We start from the raw sequence: 19,575 nt of genomic DNA, 5'->3' as shown, positions 1-19,575 counted from the left end.
AGATCCTTGATGACGACCTGCTTCGTGACTTCTACCGCCTCCACCCTGGCGCTCCAGGTAGTCCGCCCGGTGGCGTTCGTCGGAGGGGGGTACTGTCACGAATCCCGCTTCCTGAGTCTGTGTTTGCCTGTGTTTCTGTCCTGGAGTGTGTTTCCGGTGTCCTGGAACGCACCCTGTCTGTTTGCCGGGCGAATTAGCTTGTTGGGAGATCGATGTTCACCCGCACCTGTATCCCATCAGTAATCTGCACACCTGTCCTGATCATCACCTCTCCCCTTCAAAAGCTCTGACCTGACATCCATTCCCTGCCGGATCGTTAGCCATGAACATTACTCACCCGGATCATTTACTCCATTCCCGCCTGGTCGTCGGAGGATTCCGCTACCCCATTGGATCCACCTATTTACTCCCATCAAATCACCACCGCTGCCCGCTACGCCACCTGGATATATCTACCCATTCACATTAACTTGTAAATAAATACTCACCTTCTTCCTACTCTCCTTGTCCTGGTCTGCTTCTGGGTTCGATTTTGAAAGAACGTGACAATCTATGTCTTATTATTGTTTGTTTTATTTGAAAAAATTAAATACATGACAATAAATATATCAAAGACAGGTTTTATATCAACAATACTATTATGTTCTTCCTTAATGTCTATACTGTATACATAAAACATAGAAATATATACAAATAAATAATACCCTTTGTAGGGCAGTGTCCCTATCACTGTCCTGACTCATTGATTGAAGTCTCTTTGGACCAGAGGGAACAGTGCCCCCTACTGGCACTCCAACACCACTTGTTCTGGTTGTTGTCTACCATCCAAGACTTGACTGGGGCCAACCCCACTTCAGAGGCAAGCCAGCAGAGGGGTTGCAGGGTGGCACAGCTTCCAGTGCCAGACAAAGAGTGATCAAGTGCTAGTGGTGGTATGTGGGGAGAGAGTCTCAATGGAACGTTGATTCTGACGCTGTTGATTTCTGTAGGAGAGAAGGTGTGCTGATTAACCCTCTGACATTTAAAATTTCCTTCTGAATAGAGAGTGTACTCTGTTAAGCTTCATGGAAGAATATATTTATGGAAGAATCGATACTGTACCCTACCCTGTGAAGCTTCAAACCATATTTATTTAGAGGAAAATAGTGTACTCTGTTAACTTTCATGGAAGAATACATTTTGGTCAGAATAGAGAGTGTACTCTTAAGCTTCATGGAAGAATACATTTTGGTCAGAATAGAGAGTGTACTCTTAAGCTTCATGGAAGAATACATTTTGGTCAGAATAGAGTGTACTCTTAAGCTTCATGGAAGAATACATTTTGGTCAGAATAGAGAGTGTACTCTGTTAACTTTCATGGAAGAATACATTTTGGTCAGAATAGAGAGTGTACTCTTAAGCTTCATGGAAGAATACATTTTGGTCAGAATAGAGAGTGTACTCTGTTAACTTTCATGGAAGAATACATTTTGGTCAGAATAGAGTGTACTCTTAAGCTTCATGGAATACATTTTGGTCAGAATAGAGAGTGTACTCTGTTAACTTTCATGGAAGAATACATTTTGGTCAGAATAGAGAAGATGGAAGAATACATTTTGGTCAGAATAGAGAGTGTACTCTGTTAACTTTCATGGAAGAATACATTTTGGTCAGAATAGAGAGTGTACTCTTAAGCTTCATGGAAGAATACATTTTGGTCAGAATAGAGAGTGTACTCTGTTAACTTTCATGGAAGAATACATTTTGGTCAGAATAGAGAGTGTACTCTTAAGCTTCATGGAAGAATACATTTTGGTCAGAATAGAGAGTGTACTCTGTTAACTTTCATGGAAGAATACATTTTGGTCAGAATAGAGAGTGTACTCTTAAGCTTCATGGAAGAATACATTTTGGTCAGAATAGAGAGTGTACTCTGTTAACTTTCATGGAAGAATACATTTTGGTCAGAATAGAGAGTGTACTCTTAAGCTTCATGGAAGAATACATTTTGGTCAGAATAGAGTGTACTCTGTTAACTTTCATGGAAGAATACATTTTGGTCAGAATAGAGAGTGTACTCTTAAGCTTCATGGAAGAATACATTTTGGTCAGAATAGAGAGTGTACTCTGTTAACATTCATGGAAGAATACATTTTGGTCAGAATAGAGAGTGTACTCTTAAGCTTCATGGAAGAATACATTTTGGTCAGAATAGAGAGTGTACTCTGTTAACTTTCATGGAAGAATACATTTTGGTCAGAATAGAGAGTGTACTCTGTTAACTTTCATGGAAGAATACATTTTGGTCAGAATAGAGAGTGTACTCTGTTAACTTTCATGGAAGAATACATTTTGGTCAGAATAGAGAGTGTACTCTGTTAACTTTCATGGAAGAATACATTTTGGTCAGAATAGAGAGTGTACTCTGTTAACTTTCATGGAAGAATACATTTTGGTCAGAATAGAGAGTGTACTCTGTTAACTTTCATGGAAGAATACATTTTGGTCAGAATAGAGAGTGTACTCTGTTAAGCTTTATGGAAGCATACATTTTCTTCTGAATAGAGAGTGTACTCTGTTAAGCTTCATGGAAGAATATATTTATGGAAGAATCGATACTGTACCCTACCCTGTGAAGCTTCAAACCATATGTATTTAGAGGAAAATACAGGTAACTGACAAAATAAAGGAAACAACAACATAGTTTTCCCTTAATGGGGCGTTGGGCCACTGCGAGCCAGAACAGCTTCAACGCGCCTTGAGATAAATTCTACAAGTGTCTGGAACTCTATTGGAGGGATGCAACATCCTTATTACACGAGAAATTCCATCATTTGGTGTTTTGTTGATGGTGGTGAAAACACTGTCTCAGGCGCCGCTACAGAATCTCCCATAAGTGTTCAAATGAGTTGAGATCTAGTGACTGAGACGGCCAGGGCATAAGGTTTACATCGTTTTCATGCTCATCAAACCGTTCAGTGACCAGTCGTGCCCTGTGATGGGGGGCATTGTCATCCTATGGGTGAATAACCATGGTAGCCAAAATAACTGGACCTGCCCAGCATTTTTATCAAATTAAATAAAAATGATAAATATATGTACTCCACCATTCAGAAGTTTGTGGTCACTTAGAAATGTCTTTGTTTTTGAAAGAAAAGCACAGTGTAGACAGTACAGTGTAGACATTGTTAATGTTGTAAATGACTATTGTAGCTGGAAACGGATGATTTTGAATGGAATATCTACATAGGCTTACAGAGGTCTATTATCAGCAACTATCACTCCAAATAATAACATCATTCTGACTTCATAAAATAGCCTGTGCAATAAAACATCCATAAACTCACACTTTGATTTGTCTTTCAATCAGTGTTTTGGCAAAATTCCCATCTGGGTCGAGACAGAGCGAACCCCTGGTTTTCAGTGTGACACTGATAGCGAGAGAGAGAGAGAGAGAGAGAGAGAGAGACAGAGAGAGAGAGAGAGAGAGAGAGAGAGAGAGAGAGAGAGAGAGAGAGAGAGAGAGAGAGAGAGACACAGAGAGAGAGAGAGAGAGAGAGAGAGGGGGGTGAAAGAAAAGAGTGGGTGGGTGGGAGGGAGGGAGGGAGATGTTCAATTAAATGAATAATTGAAATATATTTGGAAAGCGTGCATCTAATTGTCTTACAGTACAGTACGGCACAGTATGGTATAAAAACTCACATGACTTCTTCCTTAGAGCAGTGTGAGCGAGGACGGTAATAGGTCAGTTTCCTGATTAAACTGATATTCACCCCCCCTGTATGTACTGTAGGACAGCGGCATCGAGGATATTGTATACCTCTCCCTGTAGAGAAAAAACAGAAAGTCAAACAAACACTTTGGTCTCCCTCTACATTCATAAACAATCCCCTAATCTAGTTTTAGGCGGGGTTCGATCTGAAACCATGTTACAGCGAGCTTGAGATTCAAAGGTAATTTCCAATTGATATTTTTTTCTACCATAAATATGATCTCAGCCAACAAGGTAACATCGACAATGTTATACGGATTGTATCCCGGACTTAAAGCTTTATTGTAAGTGTCAAGAAATGAATAACATAGTTCACATCCATAGTCCACAATTCTATAGTTAGATAAACACTGAGTGTACAAAACATTAAGGACACGTTGCTAATATTGTCTTTTTGCCCTCAGATCAGCCTCAATTTGTCAGGAAGTGGTGTTGAAAGTGTTCCACAGGGACGCTGGCCTATTTTGACTTCAAAGCTTCCTACGTGTCCTTAATGTTTTGTACACTCAGTATAAGTTCAACGTTCTACTAAATACTAAAACATAATACTAATTGTCATCAAAAGTTCTACAGACAGATTTTTAAGCCAGTTACCTTGTATCATGCAGATGATGTCTGAGCAGACCAGAAGAACAATAACAGTCATTGCAGTATTCATGATGATCTTGACTCTGTAGACTGTAGTTGCAGTGTGGCTGTTGTATCAGAAGGCAGACCAGTAGGCCAGCTGCAGTTTTCTTCTTTTTCTTCTTCAGTTGCAGTGAATTTCTGAGTTCAACAGTTTTCTTTGCTGAGTTGCTCTTCTCGTCTCCAGTTTAGATTCTGTCTGCTGCATCATGGAAAGAGACATATTATATGGGCTCTGTGAAAGTGACTCGAAAGACCACGACCAGAGTTGAGGGGAAGCACGCCAAGTCTTGCATATGGTAACATTAGTGTTCACCCAAACCCACCCACCCACCTCCCCTCTCCTCCCCTCCCACATAATGCATGTCTGAACAGCAGCCCTTCTCTACCAGAGAATTTCACAAAAAACTCACCACTTTTCATTGTTAGAATCTCCTTTTTATGAGACACCTTCCTTCCATCCTGTATGGACACTGAACCAGTGACGTGTGTTGAGGTCTGAGGATGGGAAGGCACTTTCTATTGAGCCCTGTCCCGCCTCAGACACTGTCTGTGTCAGGTCATGCTAGAACTAAATGCTGAGGAGCTGTCCAGGTGATTTGTCTTGTACCATTTGTGAACTGTACACTCCGACAAGACCAGCCTTAAGTACATGTCATATTTTGAAAGGCTCTCGTTTGCAGGTGTTGAACTTTTGTGACATTGTTTCAAATTTTAGGCAGTCCATTAAGCCAAGGAAATTAAGTTCACCAAGGTGGTAAAACTTGGCTCTCATCTGAACATTGATATTGTCCAGTATGTTGTAGTAGATTCACCCCCTCTCTACTCTGATAGGCTGTTTACTACGAGTTTTGCGTTCTGCCATTCCCAGTTCATTGTATTTCTGATCAAATCGCTCATAGAAACTATCCAAGTCTTGTCACTGCCATTCCAGTAATTTAATTATATCGCTGATACAGGTACGACAGAAACCAATATCCATCACTTCTTCTGCAGAACATGGAAGAGCGGTTTAATTGGAAATTCCTTCATAGGCCATGAGCAAAAAGCATGGTGGCGGCCTCTAGATCGGTTGTTTTCATCTGTTTTCAATTACAAACTCCTTCTGCAGCTGGATAAAAGCCAGTGTCCCTTTTTTAGGAAAGTGAGCTTCTTGGTATGTATGTGCTGTGTTGGTTGCTGGTCTGGTAAAATTGTTGTAAAGTATTTTGTAGCTGGTCCTGCTGAGGTATGTGTATGCCAAAAGGACCGTTTGTGATTATTTAAATTGTTCACTTTAAGTTAGTAATTATTCTGTTTTTGTTCCTGAAGGGGAAGGCACCTTGGGGGTGTTTAGACAAGAGGCCTGCGGGCATACATATACCCGTAGTATGTACTCTGTCTATGCACACTAGGTAAGACCTGGGCGGACCATCCCCTGTATTTTTGTTAGTGCGTGGCATTAAGAATAAGTCAGTCGTGGATAGGTAGGTAAGGTAGGAGAGGGGGCTCTTTAACTTTAACTTTCTTTGCTTTGGTTCTGTCCAGCCCCTTTCCCCCAAATTACCGTGTGAAGGAAGAATAAATTCCCTGTTAACGGTAATATTCTCTGCCTCTGTCATCCTTACCCACACCTACAGTCAGTTACCTACTTCACTCCAGGTGGAGTTCAGTGTTGCAGGGTGTTGCGTTCCCTCCTCCAAGAGGCGTGCGTAACCCAGTCACACGTCCAGTAGCAATGTGCCAGGGAGTCAAAGTCATTGGTCGTAGTCTGGATGCCAGATGTTTAGCTAACACTCCAAATATTATCAGATGAATAAGAGTAGCAAGGAATGGAATGACAGAGGCTTTAAAGCTCAACAGACTGGTACTACTTAGACTACTTTTGCTCTCGAGTGGCGCAGCGGTCTAAGGCACTGCATTTCAGTGCTAGAGGCATCACTACAGACTCCGGTTCGATCCCAGTCTGTATCACAACCGGCCGTGATTTGGAGTCCCAAAGGGCGGCGCACAATTGGCCCAGTGTCCTACGGGCTAGGTGAGGGTTTGGCAGGGGTAGGCCATCATTGTAAAATAAGAATTCATTCTTAATAACCTCTTGGGGATAGGGCAGAATACTGCCCCCTTTGGAGGAAGTGCGTGCCCATAGTAAACAGAAAGAAAAGCTGTCCAAAATTGCTAATATATGCATATAATAATTATTATTGAATAGAAAACACTCTAAAGCTTCTAAAACCGTTCAAATTATGTCTGTATGTAAAGCGGAGCTCTCAGGGCAGCCATTCTCCCAAACTCTCTCTTGTCATCAGAAAAGTTGTGCCAACTTTGATGTCATCGCCCCCCCCCCCCTCCCCAACCAGCTACGGATCTGGGAACAGTTTCTATCTCTTCAGCGCGAAGTCTCCTTTCAATGGGGAGTTTCATTGTGAGAATCGCGCGCTCGCTCGCCCTTTGGCGGGCTAAAATCTTCGGGTCCCGCGAAAATACATGTACTCTCTTGCGCGCGTCTGGTCTGGAGCTCTCTTTGTTCCAGGTTTCACCAAACGATGTCGGTTTGTCTGTTCGAGCTGATAATTGTTATGCATGTTTATAATAACATCCTAAGCTTGATTATGCACTTAGTTTGACCAGTTTAGTCGACATATAATATGTAATTTTGAAGTTTTGATGCGCATCCACTAGAATTTTGGCTGCATTTCAACCGGAATTTGTCGCGTTTGATAACCCAAAGACACAGACTTGAAAACCAAACGCAGTTTTTGGTAAGTATGACTCCTTCCACGTCTTCTGATCGAAGAACATCAAAGGTAAGGGAATATTTATGTGGTAATTTTGGGTTTCTGTGGACTCCAAACATAGAGGAGACATAATGCTAATTTCTGAGCGCCGTCTCATATTATAGCCTAGTGAACGAATTCTGTAACGTTAAAAATAAATGTAACACAGCGGTTGCATTAACCTGTTATTCCTACCCCCTACTTTTTCGAACATTCTGTTCAAAATCGCGCAACATTTCAGCGCCCTGCTACTCATGCCAGGAATGTAGTATATGCATATGATTAGTATGTGTGGATAGAAAACACTAAGACGTTTATAAAACTGGTTAAATCACGGCTGTGACTATAACAGAACGTGCGTTTAATAATAATAATAATATAATAATAATATATGCCATTTAGCAGACGCTTTTATCCAAAGCGACTTACAGTCATGTGTGCATACATTCTACGTATGGGTGGTCCCGGGAATCGAACCCACTACCCTGGCGTTACAAGCGCCATGCTCTACCAACTGTGCTACAGAAGGACCACGTTTCATCGAAAAGTGCAGGAAAATCTGATCACTGAAAATGGGAAAATATATCCATGCGCCACTTCAACCCATTGTTAAACGTGATCCACATTAAATGGGGCCGAGGTTGCAATACCTACAGCTTCCACACGATGTCAACAGTCTTGTCATTTGCCTACGATTTGTTTCTTGGTCAAACAGACACAAGGCAGCGCAGTTCTTCCGGTCTCCGACCGGATATTTTGGTTGAGATTTACCCTGACATTATTTCCAGACGTACAGCTATAGAATATACATCGCCTCGTGATCAATTTGATCGCTTATTAACGTTTACTAATACCTAAAGTTGCATTACAAAAGTATTTCGAAGTGTTTTGTGAAAGTTTATCGTCAACTTTTTTAATTTAAAAAAATTACGGTACGTTATAAAACGCTATTTTTTTCGTTGATCACACAGTCTTCATAGATCGATATCTAGGCTATATATGGACCGATTGAATCGAAAAAAGACCCAATAGTGATGTTTATGGGACATCTAGGAGTGCCAACAAAGAAGATGGTCAAAGGTAATTAATGTTTTATATTTTATTTGTGCGTTTTGTGTAGCGCCGACTATGCTAATTATTTTGTTTACGTCCCCTGCGGGTCTTTTGGGGTGTTACATGCTTACAGATAATAGCTTCTCATGCTTTCGCCGAAAAGCATTTTACAAATCTGACTTGTTGCCTGGATTCACAACGAGTATAGCTTTAATTCAGTACCCTGCATGTGTATTTTAATGAACGTTTGAGTTTTAACAAGTGCTATTAGCATTTAGCGTAGCGCATTTGCATTTCCAGATGTCTAGATGGGACGCCTGCGTGTCAGGTAGGAGCAAGAGGTTAAGAAGAATCTTTCTATCTATATGTAGAACATGTATATTTAGTCAAAGTTTATGATGTGTATTGCTTGTTATCTGACGTTATCTGCCGGAGCTATCATAATTTCTCCTGACATTTGAGTAGCATTTTTTGAACATGGCGTCATTGTAAACAGAGATTTATGGATATAAATAGCATATTATTGAAAAAAACATAAATGTACTGTGTAACATGTCCTATTACTGTCATCTGATGAAGATTTTCAATAGGTTAGTGAATTATTTTTCTTTTAATCCTGCGTTTGTTTATTGCATATTTTGTTCAACTTGGCTATTCAAATTAGCTGTGTCTTTGGTGGTGGTTTGACATAAATATGTGCTATGTTTTCGCCGTGAAACATTTTAGAAATCTGACTTGCTGGGTAGATGAACAATGTGTTTATCTTTCATTTGAGCTATTGGACTTGTTAATGTGTGGAGGTTAAATATTTCTAAGAATATTTTTGCATTTTTGCGTTATGGTAATGAGCTTGAGGCTGTAGTCACGATACCGGATCCGGGATGGCTCTATGCAAGAAGTTAACTGACTTAAATTCATTCTTAACTGACTTGCCTAGTTAAATTAAAAAATGTATAAAACATTCAGGAGTCATTGAATTTCCTTGAGTTTCAGAGGGATGTTGCAACGCTGTTCTCTACTTCTAAACACTTCTGAACCAGTGTGTTGTAATTTAAATATATACATTCCACCATGTGGGAAAGAAAAGCCCTGGCATTATTAAATCATGGTTTGTTTAAACACTCCCAAAACAAACTATAATGAGGGTAATTTGTCAGTCTGTGTGTGTGTGCCTTGCGAGGAAAATCCACTGACTGTCCCTGTGACTCAATAAATAGCAACTCAGGTCAATGAAAGGAAGAGTGTTATAACAGTAAATGATTTCACTGTGTTACTGAGCAGATGTGATTCCTAATAATGAATTTCCTATTGGGCTAATAATTAAGACATTGGCTTCTTCTGTGAGAGACCTGGGTTCAAATCCCGCCAGTGACATCCCTGTGACTGTCAATGGGTGGGTGTAGCTGGTGCCTAGAAGTCAGGCGCGGGAGAGCAGAGAGTGGACAAAGCACTTTACTAAGGCAATCATTTGCACAGAACGCAACCGCTTCACAAAACAAATGTCCAACGAACAAGTGAGGCAGCACAAAGTACAAAAACCTAAGTACCAAGTACCGGCTGCCACAAACCACTGGTAATAAAACAAAACCTGGCGCAAACCAGCCGGAAGCGTGCCAACCTTGACAATAAACCATTTCACACACAGACATGGGGGGCAGACGGTTAAATACACAACAAGTAATGAGGGAAATGTAAACCAGGTGTGTGGGAAAACAAGACAAAACAAATGTAAAATGAAAGGTGGATCTGCGATGGCTAGAAGACCGGTGAAGTTGACCGCCGAACGCTGCCCGAACAAGGAGAGGAACCGACTTCGGTGGAAGTCTTGACAGTGACTCAAACAATACCTATGGATAACACTGATATTTCTTATTTGCAAGGACAAATTGGTTATTAGTCTTTCATTGGAAGCATTACTAAACCACCCACTACTTTCAGGCATGGTTGAGATGATTGTCCTTGATGGCTTAACAAAGTCTTCAGAGCTGCCAAACTGACAAGGGTCTTATGTTAGCGAAGTGTGTGTTCGTTTGTTTGTGTGTGTCTGTGTGCAGGGAAACACTCTTGTTCATTGACACTTGTAGAATCTATGCCCTGATGCATCGAAGACACTTATTTTTTAAACATTTATTTAACCTTTATTTATACAGGTTTTTCTCATTGAGATAAAATCTATTTTTCAAGAGAGACCTGGTCCAACAGCAGCAGGGGGAATACAGTTTCAGACAAAATAACTTACATACACTAACACAACATTAAACAAAGCACACATACAGTGCAACAATTATATATCAGTCAAAAAAACAGGAATATCATAACTAAAAAACAGCTGTCCTAATGACAATTACAGTCTTCTATGATATTTACATTGATCAAGTGTTTAAACTCCATCAATGTGACTACATCAACACATTTTAAAATGTTCAGGAGAGAGTCCCAGGACCATGAAGCTGAGTATGGCCTTATAAACCAGTGTTTAAGCCTACGCAAGGTCCGTAGGGATCATAAGTATGGGTTTTTGATTGGTAATGAACCTGAGGGCTGCATGATATACTGAATCATGTACACTCAGTGTAGTGGTTGAGGCCTGCATATATATACAGTGCCTTGCGAAAGTATTCGGCCCCCTTGAACTTCGCGACCTTTTGCCACATTTCAGGCTTTAAACATAAAGATATAAAACTGTATTTTTTGTGAAGAATCAACAACAAGTGGGACACAATCATGAAGTGGAACGACATTTATTGGATATTTCAAACTTTTTTAACAAATCAAAAACTGAAAAATTGGGCGTGCAAAATGATTCTGCCCCTTTACTTTCAGTGCAGCAAACTCTCTCCAGAAGTTCAGTGAGGATCTCTGAATGATCCAATGTTGACGTAAATGACTAATGATAATAAATACAATCCACCTGTGTGTAATCAAGTCTCCGTATAAATGCACCTGCACTGTGATAGTCTCAGAGGTCCGTTAAAAGTGCAGAGAGCATCATGAAGAACAAGGAACACACCAGGCAGGTCCGAGATACTGTTGTGAAGAAGTTTAAAGCCGGATTTGGATACAAAAAGATTTCCCAAGCTTTAAACATCCCAAGGAGCACCGTGCAAGCGATAATATTGAAATGGAAGGAGTATCAGACCACTGCAAATCTACCAAGACCTGGCCGTCCCTCTAAACTTTCAGCTCATACAAGGAGAAGACTGATCAGAGATGCAGCCAAGAGGCCCATGATCACTCTGGATGAACTGCAGAGATCTACAGCTGAGGTGGGAGACTCTGTCCATAGGACAACAATCAGTCGTGTATTGCACAAATCTGGCCTTTATGGAAGAGTAAAGTTTGATATCCATAAAAAGTGTTGTTTAAAGTTTGCGAGCCACCTGGGAGACACACCAAACATGTGGAAGAAGGTGCTCTGGTCAGATGAAACCAAAATTGAACTTTTTGGCAACAATGCAAAACGTTATGTTTGGCGTAAAAGCAACACAGTTCATCACCCTGAACACACCATCCCCACTGTCAAAAATGGTGGTGGCAGCATCATGGTTTGGGCCTGCTTTTCTTCAGCAGGGACAGGGAAGATGGTTAAAATTGATGGGAAGATGGATTGAGCCAAATACAGGACCATTCTGGAAGAAAACCTGATGGAGTCTGCAAAAGACCTGAGACTGGGACGGAGATTTGTCTTCCAACAAGACAATGATCCAAAACATAAAGCAAAATCTACAATGGAATGGTTCAAAAATAAACATATTCAGGTGTTAGAATGGCCAAGTCAAAGTCCAGACCTGAATCCAATCGAGAATCTGTGGAAAGAACTGAAAACTGCTGTTCACAAATGCTCTCCATCCAACCTCACTGAGCTCGAGCTGTTTTGCAAGGAGGAATGGGAAAAAATGTCAGTCTCTCGATGTGCAAAACTGATAGAGACATACTCCAAGCGACTTACAGCTGTAATCGCAGTATAAGGTGGCGCTACAAAGTATTAACTTAAGGGGGCCGAATAATTTTGCACGCCCAATTTTTCAGTTTTTGATATGTTAAAAAAGTTTGAAATATCCAATAAATGTCGTTCCACTTCATGATTGTGTCCCACTTTTTGTTGATTCTTCACAAAAAAATACAGTTTTATATCTTTATGTTTGAAGCCTGAAATGTGGCAAAAGGTCGCAAAGTTCAAGGGGGCCGAATACTTTCGCAAGGCACTGTATACATATATTTATATATATATATATTTACTCAAATCTGCAACCACCAGTAATGTACATCGTACCAGCTCTTTCCTCGCCTCCAGGGAAATAAAAGCCTTATGCCGGTAATAAAAACCTATCCACATGAATAGTGAAGCTCAGCTTGTCATCAGCCAGCACTCCCAAATATTTGTACACTTTGACTTGGTCTATAGTTAAAATTCACTCAGGCGCCGACAGAGATGGCCGCCTCACTTTGCGTTCCTAGGAAACTATGCAGAATTTCGTTTTTTTATGTGTTATTTCTTACATTGGTACCCCAGGTAATCTTAGGTTTCATTAAATACAGTCGGGAAGAACTACTGAATATAAGAGCAACGTCAACTCACCATCAGTACGACCAGGAATATGACTTTCCCGAAGCGGATCCTGTGTTCTGCCTTCCACCCAGAACAACGGAATGGATCCCAGCCTGTGACCCAAAACAACGACGTCGTAAAAGAGGGAAACGAAGCGGTCTTCTGGTCAGGCTCCGGAGACGGGCACATCGCGCACCACTCCCTAGCATACTACTCGCCAATGTCCAGTCTCTTGACAACAAGGTTGATGAAATCCGAGCAAGGGTAGCATTCCAGAGGGACATAATAATATCAGAGACTGTAACGTTCTTTGCTTCACGGAAACATGGCTCACTCGAAAAATGCTAATGGAATCGGTGCAGACAGCTGGTTTCTTCACGCATCGCGCCAACAGAAACAAACATCTTTCTGGTAAGAAGAGGGGTGGGGGCGTATGCCTTATAATTAACGAGACGTGGTGTAATCACAACAACATACAGGAACTCAAGTCCTTCTGTTCACCTGATTTAGAATTCCTCACAATCAAATGTCGACCGCATTATCTACCAAGGGAATTCTCTTCGATTATCATCACAGCCATATATATTCCCCCCCAAGCAGACACATCGATGGCCCTGAACAAACTTTATTTGACTCTTTGCAAACTGGAAACCACATATCCTGAGGCTGCATTCATTGTAGCTGGGGATTTTAACAAGGCTAATCTGAAAACAAGACTCCCTAAATTGTATCAGCATATCGATTGCGCAACCAGGGCTGGTAAAACCTTGGATCATTGCTATTCTAACTTCCGCGACGCATATAAGGCCCGCCCTCCTTTCGAAAAAGCTGACCACGACTCCATTTTGTTTTCTCCCTGCCTACAGACAGAAACTAAAACAAGAAGCTCCCGAGCTCAGGTCTGTTCAACGCTGGTCCGACCAATCTGATTCCACGCTTCAAGACTGCTTCGGTCACGTGGACTTGGATATGTTCCGCATTGCGTCAAACAACAACATTGACGAATATGCTGATTCGGTGAGCGAGTTCATTAGAAAGTGCATTGATGATGTCGTTCCCATAGCAACGATTAAAACATTCCCAAACCAGAAACCATGGATTGATGGCAATATTCGAGTGAAACTGAAAGCACGAACCACTGCTTTTAACCAGGGAAAGGTGACCAGAAACACGACCGAATACAAACAGTGTAGCTATTCCCTCCGCAAGGCAATCAAACAAGCTAAGCGTCAGTATAGAGACAAAGTAGAGTCACAATTCAACGGCTCAGACACGAGGTATGTGGAAGGGTCTACAGTCAATCACGGATTACAAAAAGAAAACCTGCCCCGTCTCGGACCAGGATGTCTTGCTCCCAGGCAGACTAAATAACTTTTTTTGCCCGCTTTGAGGACAATACATTGCCACTGACACGGCCCGCAACCAAAACCTGCAGACTCTCCTTCACTGCAGCCGACGTGAGTAAAACATTTAAACGTGTTAACCCTCGCAAGGCTGCAGGCCCAGACGGCATCCCCAGCCGCGCCCTCAGAGCATCTGCAGACAAGCTGGCTGGTGTGTTTACGGACATATTCAATCAATCCTTATCCCAGTCTGCTGTTCCCACATGCTTCAAGAGGGCCACCATTGTCCCTGTTCCCAAGAAAGCTAAGGTAACTGAGCTAAACGACTACCGCCCGTAGCACTCACTTCCGTCATCATGAAGTGCTTTGAGAGACTTGTCAAGGACCATATCACCGCCACCCTACCTGACACCCTAGACCCACTCCAATTTGCTTACCACCCAAATACAGTGGGGCAAAAAAGTATTTAGTCAGCCACCAATTGTGCAAGTTCTCCCACTTAAATATATGAGAGAGGCCTGTTATTTTCATCATAGGTACACTTCAACTATGACAGACAAAATGAGAAAAAAAATGCAGAAAATCACATTGTAGGATCTTTTTACGATTTTACTTGCAAATTATGGTGGAAAATAAGTATTTGGTCACCTACAAACAAGCAAGATTTCTGGCTCTCACAGACCAGTAACTTCTTCTTTAAGAAGCTCCTCTGTCCTCCACTCGCTGCTGGTATTAATGGCACCTGTTTGAACTTGTTATCAGTATAAAAGACACCTGTCCACAACCTCAAACAGTCACACTCCAAACTCCACTATGGCCAAGACCAAAGAGCTGTCAAAGGACACCGGAAACAAAAGTGTAGACCTGCACCAGGCTGGGAAGACTGAATAGGTAAGCAGCTTGGTTTGAATAAATCAACTGTCGGAGCAATTATTAGGAAATGGAAGACATACAAGACTACTGATAATCTCTCTCGATCTGGGGCTCCACGCAAGATCTCACCCCGTGGGATCCCAGAATCACACGGGGGGACCTAGTGAATGACCTGCAGAGAGCTGGGACCAAAGTAACAAAGCCTACCATCAGTAACACACTACGCCGCCAGGGACTCAAATCCTGCAGTGCCAGACGTGTCCCCCTGCTTAACCTTTTGTGACTAGGGGGCAGTATTTTCATTTAAAAAAAAAAAACATTCCCATAGTAAACGGGATATTTTGTCAGGACAAGATGCTAGAATATGCATATAATTGACAGCTTAGGATAGAAAACACTCTAAAGTTTCCAAAACTGTAAAAATATTGTCTGTGAGTACAACAGAACTGATGTTGCAGGCGAAAGCCTGAGAAAAATCCAATCCGGAAGTGCCTCTTGTTTTGAAAGCGCTGCGTTCCAATGTGCCCCTATTGAGCAGTGAATGGGCTATCAACCAGATTACTATTTCTCCGTATTCCCGAAGGTGTCTACAGCATTGAGACGTAGTTTTACACATTTATGTTGAAGAATACCCGTAGGCGGCTACATTGCGCAAGTGGTCACCTGATGCTCCCAGAGAGATTCTCGTGTAAAATACAGAGGTAACCATTACTCCAATCGGTCCGACTGAAAAACGAATTGTCCCGATGGATATATTATCGAATAGATATTTGAAAAACACCTTGAGGATTGATTAAAAACAACGTTTGCCATGTTTCTGTCGATATTAATTTAGAATATTTTTAGCCGTTTTCATGATTGCAATTTCCGAGCGATTTCTCAGCCAAACGTGAAGAACAAACGGAACTATTTCGCCTACAAAAATAATATTTTTGGAAAAAAGGAACATTTGCTATCTAACTGGGAGTCTCGTGAGTGAAAACATCCAAAGCTCATCAAAGGTAAACGATTTATTTTGATTGCTTTTCTGATTTCCGTGACCAAGTTACCTGCTGCTAGCTGGACAAAATGCTATGCTAGGCTATCGATAAACTTACACAAATGCTTGTCTAGCTTTGGCTGTAAAGCATATTTTGAAAATCTGAGATGACAGGGTGATTAACAAAAGGCCAAGCTGTGTCTCAATATATTTCACTTGTGATTTTCATGTATAGGAATATTTCTAGTAATATTTATGTCTGTTGCGTTATGCTAATTAGTGTCCCGTTCACGGGATGGGGTGTCACTAGAGGTTACATGTCCAGGCCAATCTGAAGTTTGCTAGAGAGCATTTGGATAATCCAGAAGAAGATTGGGAGAATTTCATATGGTCAGATGAAACCAAAATAGAACTTTTTGGTAAAAACTCAACTCATCGTGTTTGGAGGACAAAGAATGCTGAGTTGCATCCAAAGAACACCATACCTACTGTGAAGCATGGGGGTGGAAACATCATGCTTTGGGGCTGTTTTTCTGCAAAGGGACCAGGACGACTGATCCGTGTAAAGGAAAGAATGAATGGGGCCATGTGACACAATGCAGATAGCCCGGTTAGCCAATGTGCGGGAGCACTGGTTGGTCGGGCCAATTGAGGTAGTATGTACATGAATGTGTAGTTATAGGGACTATGCATATATGATAAACAGAGAGTAGCAGCAGCGTAAAAGAGGGGTTTTGGGGGGGGTAAAAACTGTTGAGAAGCCTTTTTGTCCTAGACTTGGCACTCCGGTACCGCTTGCCATGCGGTAGTAGAGAGAACGGTCTATGACTGGGGTAGCTGGGGTCTTTGACAATTTTTAGGGCCTTCCTCTGATAATGCCTGGTGTAGAGGTCCTGGATGGCAGACAGCTTAGCTCCAGTGATGTACTGAGCCGTACGCACTACCCTCTGAAGTGCCTTGCAGTCAGAGGCCGAGCAATTACTGTACCAGGCAGCAATGCAACCGGTCAGGAAGCTCTCGATGTTGGAGCTGTAGAACCTTTTGTGTATCTCTGGACCCATGCCAAATCTTTTTAGTTTCCTGAGGGGGAATAGGCTTTGTCGTGCCCTCTTCACGACTGTCTTGGTGTGTTTGGACCATTCTAGTTTGTTGTTGATGTGGACACCAAGGAACTTGAAGCTCTCAACCTGCTCTACTACAGCCCCGTCGATGAGAATGGGGACGTGCTCGGTGCTCCTTTTCCTGTAGTCCGCAATCATCTCCTTAGTCTTGGTTACGTGGTTGGGCGCCCGTAAAACTGCTGCAGTTTCTTCCGGGGCCATTTCAAGAGTATTCAATGTTACATTTCTGTAATTACAGACTGCAATTACTAGCAGGTACATCTTGTTATTCCATTGTAAGTTGTTATAGTTAACTACAATACCCATTACAGTATAATTACACATGCAATTATACTATAATAAAGACCACTTGAAAGAAAGTCTCAACAGCCATTTCTCTGAGTCAAGATAAAATGGCCATTTCTCTGAGTCAAGATTGAACGGTTTGAGTCAAGATTGAACGGTCATTTCTCTTAGTCAAATTAAAGGGTCATTTCTCTGAGTCAAGTTGAAGGGACATTTCTCTGAGTTAAGATGGAAGGGACATTTATCTGAGTTAAGATGGAAGGGACATTTCTCTGAGTTAAAATTGAAGGGTCATTTCTCTGAGTCAAGATTGAAGGTCAATTTCCCTGAGTCAAGTTGGAGGACCATTTCTGGGAGTGTTCGTTGTATGATTATGTTGGTCTAACCAATGGTGTCTGTTGCTTGAAGCAGTGTGACCCAGTCAACAACACTATAGTCTCTTCATTCAGACATCCTCTGGCGAGCGAGGTGAGTATCATGACTGGCCTGTGAGGATCACGTTACAGTGGAATCAGCTCTACGGAGATATCTCTGTCCCGCTGAGGGGGAGTGGGATGAATAGGGGTTTTATAATACCTAGTTGGAGGATCGGAATCTCTTTGTCTCGTGAAGAGTTACCGCTCAAAAGTAGAACATTAAACAATGGACACGGGGACAATATATTTCAACATCTAAATATTGGTAATGGTAAGATATTGAATGTGGACGGTTCATGTCGACTTGGTGATGTCATTAAAAGTTGAATGAAGGTGTTATGTTGAAAACATAGAAGAGCTTACATCATGTGTATATGATGTTTACATACTTTATGTTGTGTAGAAAATATCCTGATGAAAGATAACGTTTTTGTGACGATAAGACTTTGATTTTAGTTATCTAAACGAGATCATAGTAAATTCTGATACCTTGCCTCGTAACCAGCCATGCCTCAGGGAGCCCAGACAGCGTGTCAGAATGACGTAAATGCCCCTCTTTCCCCGGGGGCATAAAGCATTTGAGTTAAGAATTATCACATGAGACTAGAAGACCACGAGCTGCAGCCAAGGTCTACTATTAGTCACAACCCCAAAATGCAACACAAGGTTGAAGAAGTCATAGGAAACTCTTAACTATGCTATGGTTGAGTAGCTGTATCTGTATCCAAAAAGGTGAATTCAAGCAGGACCACCCGGTTATTCTCTTCAAGTAATTGTTTGGCTACACTGCTTTCATTCCCACGCTGGGACCATCTACACGGCTGATTAGCCGTCCTCAGAAGACCACTCTTACAGGACAAGGGCAAGGAAACAGACAACTAAGAGAACGGACATTGTGACATCTTGTGGACAATCAGAGACTTACACCCGTGAACGAAAGAGACGACCACACAGAGAACACCAACACAATATGATCTTGTGTAACACATGTCATATTGTGTTGGTCCACTAGGGACCTGTTGTCATTGTATTACAGTTTTTCTCAATTGCTAAAACACTAAAACCCATTGGCTGAAGGGGGCAGGTGTCCAGTTTCTTAAAGATCTCACTTCGACTCAAACAACCCACATAAAGAAATGGTTTGTGGCAAGAATAATTTAAGACAAAAAGCACAAAGTGTTGAATCTTGCATTGTTTTTATACAGTATTAGCCCATACTGTACAACCTTGTGCCATGGAATTGGACGATAAACAATCTCCTCTCAGCTGTTTTGGCTCAAAACGAAGAAAGAAACCAGAACATTCTATATCCTCAGTTGTACATGTATGTTTGTGTTTGTTGACACTGTCAGAAGTTATAAGCAGAAAGTTGTCTAAATTAGGGGTGAATGAAGCCAGTAGCCTATACGGTCCAGTACAGAGTATCAGCAAAATAAATTAATAAATTATGATGGATTGAACTGCGCAAGTAACCTACATTTTGAAGTGATTTGTTTGAAAATCAGATGAAAACAAGATTACACACACCCATGATATGTGAAACTGAAACTGTGCAGACCAAGAAAAACAACAGTAAACGGGATAAGATGTTTACATGCAACAGTATCCCGTCTAAGATCATCATATGCCAGGCATCTTATCCAGGTTTCTCAAAACGAGGATACAATCTTTTTTGTGTTATTGTAAATTTACCTAGACATAACAAAATCCCAAAGAAATACAAAAAACCCTAGACAGGACAAAAACACACATACCACCTTCGTCACACCCTGACCTAACCAAAATAATAAAGAAAACAAAGATAACTAAAGATCAGGGCTTG

The 19,575-nt window shown here is 41.5% G+C and overlaps 1 protein-coding gene across 6 annotated transcripts in view; it reads right to left on the bottom strand.

The window, feature by feature from the left end:
* Positions 1 to 1,586: 1,586 nt before the first annotated feature.
* The window catches only part of LOC118368891 (uncharacterized protein PF3D7_1120000-like), a 36,268-nt gene continuing 18,279 nt past the window's right edge, over positions 1,587 to 19,575 (bottom strand). For 3 of the 6 annotated variants that reach the window (XM_035753356.2, XM_052497359.1, XM_052497358.1), the window contains 3 exons: positions 4,346 to 4,580; positions 3,682 to 3,805; positions 3,327 to 3,410 (listed from right to left, as the gene is read on the bottom strand). The gene's annotated coding sequence lies outside the window, so the exon portion shown is untranslated. Of the gene's footprint in view, positions 1,969 to 2,016; positions 3,411 to 3,681; positions 3,806 to 4,345; positions 4,687 to 4,791; positions 6,677 to 19,575 lie in introns of those variants that run through there. The other 3 variants (XR_008093400.1, XR_008093401.1, XR_008093399.1) reach the window with 3 other exon arrangements.

This window comes from Oncorhynchus keta, chromosome 35 (assembly GCF_023373465.1).
Source record: "Oncorhynchus keta strain PuntledgeMale-10-30-2019 chromosome 35, Oket_V2, whole genome shotgun sequence".
NCBI classification, from domain to species: domain Eukaryota; kingdom Metazoa; phylum Chordata; class Actinopteri; order Salmoniformes; family Salmonidae; genus Oncorhynchus; species Oncorhynchus keta.
Note: the sequence above shows the minus strand (reverse complement) of the source record. Positions and strands in the feature narration are given on the sequence as shown.